The sequence below is a fragment of the Mastomys coucha genome, unplaced genomic scaffold (assembly GCF_008632895.1).
Source record: "Mastomys coucha isolate ucsf_1 unplaced genomic scaffold, UCSF_Mcou_1 pScaffold20, whole genome shotgun sequence".
Taxonomy (NCBI): domain Eukaryota; kingdom Metazoa; phylum Chordata; class Mammalia; order Rodentia; family Muridae; genus Mastomys; species Mastomys coucha.
This window is the reverse complement of record NW_022196903.1, coordinates 82507489-82516335: the sequence shown is the minus strand read 5'-3', so window position 1 is coordinate 82516335 and position 8847 is coordinate 82507489.

The window sequence follows — 8847 nt, the reverse complement described above, 5'->3', positions numbered from 1 at the left end:
CACAGGACCCTTAATGCAAATCCTACCCACTCTTATTGCATACCTTATCCAATGGGAATATAGGGCCACATAGTGGCATTGGTTTGATCAAGACTCGAGGGCCCTTCATGACAGGGTGATCTCACTGAGGCCCTCAGAAGTCAGGAGTGCTGAGAGAGGACCCTGTGGAAACCATAGGCCGCAGAAAGGCAAAAGTGGGGGCCTCAAAGCCCAACAATATTCAAACATTTAGAGTTCATAGCTGGGTCAGGAGAAGGCCTGGCTGAAAGGTAGGCTTACCTGAGATGTGGGCCTGGTTGAAAGGCAAGACAGAAAGGTCAGGCTCCATCCAACAAGGTCTGACAGGGTCTGGCAGGACATGGAGGCCAGTGACTGAGAAGGAATCAGTGTGCCGAAAGCCCCCTTCTTCAGCTCTCTGTTTGCAGTGTGGCTTAGCACACACTGCCTGTTAAACAAATGTTGTGACAGGACTACTTGAGCACCCAGAGACAGCAGTGACACTCGGCTGTCACCAAGGGTGTCCTGCAATGGGGCTCTCTTCTCTAGCCAAAGCCTCCAAGGTTCACACATGGGCAGAAGGGAAACAACACTGAAGGATCCTTCCATCCCTCCAGGCATAGTCCTGCCCATCCACAAGGATTGATGCAGGCCCTGTCCTGGGGCCTAGGACACAGATGCTGCCTGGCTGCAAACGATACCCAAGATGACCAGAGAGAAACAAGTCCAACTTACGCAGGACCCATGTATAGACAGAGCATAAAGCCTCAAGGTAAAGAGATGGAGAGGTAGCAATCCGGGGCAGACTTCAGGGTGGAGACCTGAACAGAGTGAAAGAACCAAGTAGGGATGTGGAGGAAGAGTTTCTAAGCACTGAACAGCATGAGCAAAGGTCCTGAGACCAAATGATGATGGATGGTTAAAGAAGTGGTGGAGGGAGAATGAACACAGGGAGCTAACTCCATTAGGCAGAGAGGCCTCTGTGGACGCACCACGGGGCCATTGGAGGGGATGGAGTGGGAGGGACCAGATCTGAGGTTAGAACAAACAGGACCTCTCTGGTGCTGGGAGGAAGAGGGGTGACCAAGAGCAGAAACAGGGAGGTTAGATATTAGGGGATGGGTGGTTCTACCTAGGAAGCTGTCACAGGATGTGGGGTCAGTGTGTCTAGTATGGCCTTGTCAGGACCTCTTTACAGAGGAAATGTAGGGTCTGAGGGGCTTCCACAGGCATCCAAAGAGTGTCAAACCTCCTCATTCATCCATCCATCCATTCATTCATTCATTCATCCTCCACTCATGTCTCTTTGCTTTGGGAGGGGTGAGGAGGAAGTTATGGCTAACATGAAGATGCAGGTACAGTATTGATTGTCAGAGCGAATAGATTATCCTTTTATCAACAGCGTAATGAACAAACACATCACTCAGAGTCACTCAGAACAAAGGATGCAGCTCTGAGACTGGGAGAGATTTCTGCCCCCCCCCCAGACCTTTGTTCTCTAGAACAAATACTGCCCAACCCTGTGCAGGCCCCTGGGGATGCGGAGACCCAATAGCCCAACCCAGGCTGTCCCTACAGCACCAGAGCACAGGCCAGCCAGAGGACCGGGAAAGTATGCTGAAGATAGTGAACAAAGTGAATCCAGCTGCACACACAGCTGGGACCAGAGATGCTTCGACGATGATCAGGGGACCAAGTGCCACAAGACAGACAGGGCGGGCTTGTACCAGGAAGCTGTTGGGCCCAAGAGACCTCTGACTTCTGCTGGGAGTGTGAACTATGCCCACTGAGCTAAAGCTAGCACAGGAGAAGAACCATCCTGTCGTTCCCTCAAGACTACAGAGCTCCCTGCTGGTCCTCCTACCTGGATACCACCCAATGCCTTTCCTACTAAGCCTGTACCTGCCCTCTGTCCTCTGAGCCCTAATCCTATACCTTATTATAAGACCTTGGCAAGTCCCCTGCCTGCTCAAGGCCTAAATTCAATCTGTTATTTGCAGAGTCAGGGACACGAGGCACAATGAGCCAGTAGCCCTCTAAGGACTGCATCCTCGGCAGTAGCCCAGCCAAGCAGCTGATTTCACTGTCTTTAAACAAAGCTTCCAGATGGGGCACTGCTGTCTGTGGGTGCGCTAGCCGGCTGCTTCAATGATCCACTAATTGGGTCTCCAGGGAAGGGGCTGAGGAAGAGCAGCCTCTACCCCATCCATCGGTCCATCCATCCGTCCATCCTTTCACTGAGAGTCTACCATGTGTGTGACGATGCTGGGGGCTGTTGCAGTTAATGGGGAAACAGCGTTGCACAGATGGGCCAGCTGGCCCACCGTGCCTGCACAAGGAGCAGTCCCCAAACCCCGTAGGATAGCAAGTTGAGCACGATTGAGCGGTGGAGTAGGAGCATCCTGGCAGGTGACATTTAAGTTGAGACCTGGCAGGTAAGATGGGACCAGCAGGGCACCATAGGGAAGGGACAGGGGGCTGTAGAGCAAGGCCTAGAACCAGCCTCTGCTTAAGGGTTGAACTGCTTTGTTTGTGTTGGTGGGCAGGACCAGGAGGAGGGAAGACAGGATGCCTGTGAATAGGTAGGTACCCTCTAAGTTCTGAGCCCCAGGCACCAGGCCCAGAAAAGGTGTATCACAGCTAAATTACTCCCCCAGCTGGGCAGGGCTTTGATGACCATGAGTGTGTTCAATGCTGGATTGGGAACCTAGGGACCAGGGGCTGACTGGACCATGCTGCTCAGCCTGGTTGGACCCGGCCCAGAGACCCATTTTCTTCTACTCGAAAGTTTGGAAAAATCTGAAATCTCTTGCCAGCTCTCACAAACTGGAAGACAGAGCTGGACACAGGAGGCTTAGGCAGGATGGAAAATTCAAATCCAGCATGAGCTACAAAATAAGACTGTTGAAGAAATCAAAGTCAAATGAAATAAGACTTCATGCAAATGAGTCACTGTCCAGTGTCTTTCATACTGCCTGGCAGAGGTGGCCAGGCATCCTGCCAGGCCTCATCCCTCTTCTGGGTCCAACCTCAGCATGCCAGACTGGGTGTCCAAGAACCCCTCTCTCATCTGACAAGGAGCCCAGGGAACTGGGCAGCCTCCTACCCCTGCTTCCAAAACCATCTCTTCACATCCCTGCCTACAGACCCAGGAACAAAACCCTTTAGGATACAATTAAATTCAAAGGCCTCCACAGCCAGAGTGCATGGGCAGGGTGGTCCACACAAGGTGAAACTGAGGCTCAGGGAGTCTCAGGATAGATAGCCCAACCAGACACACCAGGTGACTTATAAGACATAAAGAAAGCCAGGCAGTGGTGGCGCACGCCTTTAATCCCAGCACTTGGGAGACAGAGACAGGCCGATTTTTGAGTTCGAGGCCAGCCTGGTCTACAGAGTGAGTTCTAGGACAGCCAAGGCTATACAGAGAAACCCCGTCGCAGAAAAAACAAAACAAAACAAAAACATCCTTCCTAAGCCCTGGAGTGTGTCCATTCAGCTGTGTGATTTTGGGTGAATGGCTAACCTCTCTGAGGCTCTGAGTCTTCATCCTAAAGATGAGCTCCTAGGGAAGGCCAGGTTCCTGGCAATGTCTTCAATGTCCACCTTCCTGGGTGTGCAGCCAAGCTGAGGCCGGGAAAAGGCAGTGGAGTGATGCCAGGATCTAGCTCAAGGTGATAGGCAGCCAAAAGGTTGGAACCATGCAGCGGTAGCTCCTAGCCCATCAGTCCAGGCTACAAGGTGCAGCAGGAGAAGAGGACCCAGGCTAGGAGGGGAAGAGCAATCTGGAAGGGAGGGGCACAGCAGTAGTATACAGCACAGGCTAGACCACAGCTGGGATGAGAGGGTGGGGCAGGGACCTGAGAGGAGACACAAACTGGGCTTCCAGGAGGTGTATAGGAGGAGGGACAGGGTAGAATAGATTGGGATATAGGCAGTGAGCTTGGGCAGGAGGACATAGTGAGACAATGGGGATACAGCTCCACGGTGTATCCCCACAAGTGTCTGGGCTCAGCAGCTGAGTATGGCCAGGTCCCAGGTCCATCCGAGGAAATAGCCTGGAGGATGGGGAGGGAACAAGAGCTTCCCTCTCCCTGCCCTCCCCTCTCTCTTCTCCCTGCCTCCCCAACCCCTTCCTCTCTTCCTTCGCCTGTCTCCTTAGAGCCTGGAGCCACAGCACCCCCTGCTGTCCTCACATTGCATTGCGTCCTGCCAGATCGGACCCATCTGCATCCTGAGACTACATTGCCTTCTCTGGCATATGTTTCCTGAGGAACACAAACCCAAGGTTTGTGGTGCTGTCCACCCAGCCAGAGATTCTGGACCTTAGAACCTCCATCTGATACTGATGGGCAAGGTCTGGGGTCCCCACCGTGTACCAGTCACTGTGGTGGGACAAGCAGAATGCCGGCACCCCAAGTCTCCAACCATGCTGGATTCTCTACTAAGCCTCCCCTCTTCTGCAGCTTCCTTCCAGAACCTTGGAGAAGGGTGATGCCGAGGTGGCTTCCCTGGGCCGGGCTTGGGAGAGGACAGCCCAGGAACTGGCTTCAGATTTAAAATACACTTAAAGCAAAGGAAAAACAAAGTCACATGACAGATGGGAAATTGTAGCCCTACACAAGCTAAATGAGAGGTCAGCACAGAAAAACAGCCTCACAGGAGAAAAACAGCAGAGACCCAGAGCAGAAGGTCTGCTGAGAGAAAAAGAAAAAAAAAAAAAAAAGCCCAAATGGCCCTGAGCTGGACAAGGCTGTCTCTACAAATGATGAGTGAACCAGAGATCTGCAGGCACCATTAGTCACCATCAGAACCACAGTGTGCCCTCAGGTGTGCATGCAGCGTCATGGAAACAGAGCCCTGCTGAGCTGCCACCACCACCAAGGACAGACCCAGGGTCCTATAGACACAGGGTGTCTCTACAGTTACACCCTGGGAGCTAGGGCATTGTCTCCTTGGAATTGCTGGTAACACCCTGCCCAGGAGCTGGTGTTACATAAGCTCTGCTATGTCACAGGAGGAGGGCCTCTGGCTGCGGAGGGCTGTGAGCTCCCTGTGCAGCACAGAGCCCCAGACTCGGCACTGGGAAGCCTCTGGCCTGGCTGTCCAACCTTGGCTGGACTACCTCTGAGAAGAGGAGGCTCACCCCACTACAGGGAGAGGGAGCTAGAGCTGGAGGTTGGGACTCACACCAAGGGAGGACTCACCTCTCTGCTCCACAGCATCCTGGGAGTTCAACCACCCTAGCCTTCAGCAAAAGCCGGCCCCTGCCAGGAGTCTGGGGATGGTCACTGCTGTGGTAGCTCCTACTGAGTAACACTGGCCGTTCCTTTTCTTCTCTGAGTGGATGCAGGTAACCTGTCCTCCTTCAAAGAGGACTATCCCAGCACACACAGATGAGGCCAGTCTCCCCTAACTCTTCCCAGACTCCATAGTTTAGTCATAACATTTGGTTTTGCCTAAATTGGGCATTCTGAGCATACCCCAGGGCCTTCACACTACTGTCCCTTCTATTTAGGAAGCAACTCTGCCAGCATCTTCTCTCCTTTATTGCCTTAGATAGTCTCTATTCCCTCCTCAGCTAACAATAGCCTCTTTACAACCCCTTCCCCCTTCTCATCCAGGCTATTATTTGCCTATTATCTGTGATTTCTAACACAAGCCCAGAGGACAGGGGCCCTGTCTATTCCATACACCACCAGAACCTAGAGCCTAGAGCACTGTCTGGCACATAGTAGGTATTCAGTAAACATCTGCATAAATGAACAGACTGGGAGCAGCAGGCTGAAAGAGGGCTGCTCCACACAGGGCCAAAGTCAGAGTCTGGCTGTGAGCCCTGCTCTGAGCTGCGTTCATTCAGGCAGGTCCCATGCACTGTCAAAACCCTGCCTTTGTGCCCCTTCTCCCATCAGCCTCCTCAGGCAGGGGAGAGGCCAAGAGGTCATGGGTCTCCTAGAGACACACTGGGGGGTGTAGGGGGGGGCCTCCATTCAATAGGAAGCATTGTGGCACCTAATCACTCTGTTTCTGGTAGAGGATGTCCCAGGGGTGATTCTCGGTAACCCAGCTAGCCTAACAAAAAAATTAGCAAGGCAGCCAGAGAGAACAAAGAGGCAGAGCCCGTGGGGGCGGGGGACTCCTGCTCACAGCCAAGCACTCCCTCCCAGTATCCCTGCCCCTTTAGAAAGCCTGGCCACTCACAGGACTAGCACAGATGCAGGTGCTCTGACATACTTGTGGAGGGAATGAGCAGGTGCTCAGCGCTCTGTGGATGGGCTCCTCTGTTTAGTACTCTCCTGCCCATGCCTGTGCTGTTCTGGTCTTTTGTTTTTAATGTGGACTTTGCAACACACAGAACTTGGAATGATGGGTCTTCAGTGGAAAGGATCCCTTTCCACACCCGGCTCCCACCCCACCCCCAAGATAAGCACACCCACTGAATCCTTACGAGATTTTTTTTATGTGTATAGAGAGGTGTGGACATGCGGGACACATGGTTCTGCTTGTTAGATCTCTCTGCTCAGTACTTCTGGAGACTCCTCCTCATCGGAACTTATCTTGAACCCCTGTGGCTCTCCTAAAAGCCTGTGAGTCACTTCACAGTGAATCCCCTCTTGTTGGACATTAAGGGTACTTCCAGCTTTCTGCTTTAACAGATGATATCTTGATATGCCAATCTTTACACATTCCTCATTCTGCAAGCTGCTTTTCTTTTTTTGCTCAATAATAAATGATGCTTATCTTCCCGGGTAAACAGCCCTGCCATTCCTTTGAGAGCTGAATAGCATGCCATTGTGCTTTCTAGCCAAAGCAGATGTAACCACTCCCTCACTGGAGTCTAGACTGTTGCCAGCATTTTGTTATTACAGGCTGCTCTGCAGGGACATTCCTTCAAGCTAAGCCTTGGCACACATCCTTAATTCTCTCCTCGGCCACGTGCCCAGAGATGGAATTTATAGGTCAAAGGGGATTTTTTTTTCTTTTATCTTTTTTTGGTGCCACATTTTAAAATCCTTTGAAGTGTGTGTGTGTGTGTGTGTGTGTGTGTGTGTGTTGTGTGTGTGTGCCTGTGTTTTGTGTTTTCTTTTGGGCTAGAGGTTCCTGTAGGTGCCCTCAAAGCTTTCCTGTGGTTTTGCATAACGGGCTATGTATGCTTTCTCTCCCTGCCTCTAAAATTGCTCAGCCATATTCTGCTCCTGCTTCATGGGTGGGAGCAGACCTAAGTCTTTCCCCAGCCTGGAAACTTTCCCCCTGAGCAAAATGTGAGAGGAGTTGTAGATCGCTAGAGTTCCGGTCTGACCTGGGCAGCCAGGGTGGAAAGCAGGGTGTGGTGGTGTGTCTGTCTAGAACCACAGCTGCTCAGAGGCTGAGTTGGCCTGGGACTTGGGACAAATATCTCGCTACTAGGAAGCATCCCCCAGACTCAAGCAGCTGAGCTTGATTCAAGAACCAGAGGGCAGAGTTCCAGGCCAGCCTGGTCTACAAAGGGAATTCCTGGCAAGCCAGTGCTACACAGTGAGATCTTGTTTCAAATAAATGAACAAAAACAAAAACTAGAGCTCAGTGTTCCAAGGCATCAGGTCAGTAAAGACTGAAGAGTTTTTCTGATTAAAGAGATGCTGGAGATGGGCCAGCTCATCACCTATGGGCCTGACTTGATACTTTGGCCATTAGGAACATTACTAGGCCCGCTGGTCAGGCAGGGCCTGAGGGTTGACTCAGGGTGTCTCGTATCACTGTCACTGCCTGCCATGGGCTGGAGGTGTTAGAGCCATTGGAGGAAAAGATTCACCTTGTCCCTGTACTCTCTGGCCTTCCAGCCCGATTGGGTGTTCTATGCTCAAATGCAGACTTCTAATGACACTGTGGTAACTCCCCAGCCACCAGGTGGACAGTTGCAATAGTTTTTGAGAAGCCTGAGGCAGAAGAGGAGACCCCACTGACCTTGGAGTGCTAGGCAGGTGCTGGGCACTGTTAAAATCACTATCATTGTTAATTATAAATTCTCTAGGTTCTTACTGTAAGCACACCCTTCTGATATTCATGTTATTCATGTTCCTGCAAATAAACAAAGGGGGGGTGCAGATTGACTCCCTAATTAGCAGCTGTTAGATCCTCCCTAGCTTCTCTGAGCACAAGGACTATCAGATAGTGAGCCCAGATTACTCTTATGCCTTGAGGAAACTACACAACAATTGCAGCTGATTGCTACAGCTCATGAAAGTATAGCCTAGTCCCGGCTGTTTTAGTATAAGACTTTCGTTATTACAAGTCTTGATGAACTCTAAATAACTCTAAAACCATTTCTTCCTAGGGACCAGGGGAAGAATACTTCCTCTGGTGATCAAGAAGAGCAGCTGCTGTTGATTGGTGGCAAGAAGGAAGGCTGTGATTGGCCTAAACACAAACCTCCCTGGCTGTAATTGGAGCAAAACGAGTTAGGCTGTGGTTGGCACAAAGTCAAACCATCATTTGCATGTAAGGCCTGCTGTAATTGGTGTAAAAACAACCGTTTATTTGTATGTGAGGTTTATGGTGATTGGTGCAAACACAAATCATCATTTGTGTGCAAGGCTTGCTGTGATTGGTACAAACTCAAACTGTCATTTGCATGCGAGGTCTCTTCAGGTTTTAGAAACAAGCTGCTCAGCTCACTTGGCTCAGTGTTAAGAGAACAAAAAGTGTGTCCCAATATGGTGGTTCCTAGCACCAAACTGCCCTGAGCACCACTCAGGGTTGTTGAGAAAGCCAGTGTTTGCTTCCACCTGACACATTTTGAAGACCCTTTGTGAACAGCATCCCAAGAAGCTCTCCTGGATTCGAGAAGAGGGCAAAAGACACACAGCTGCT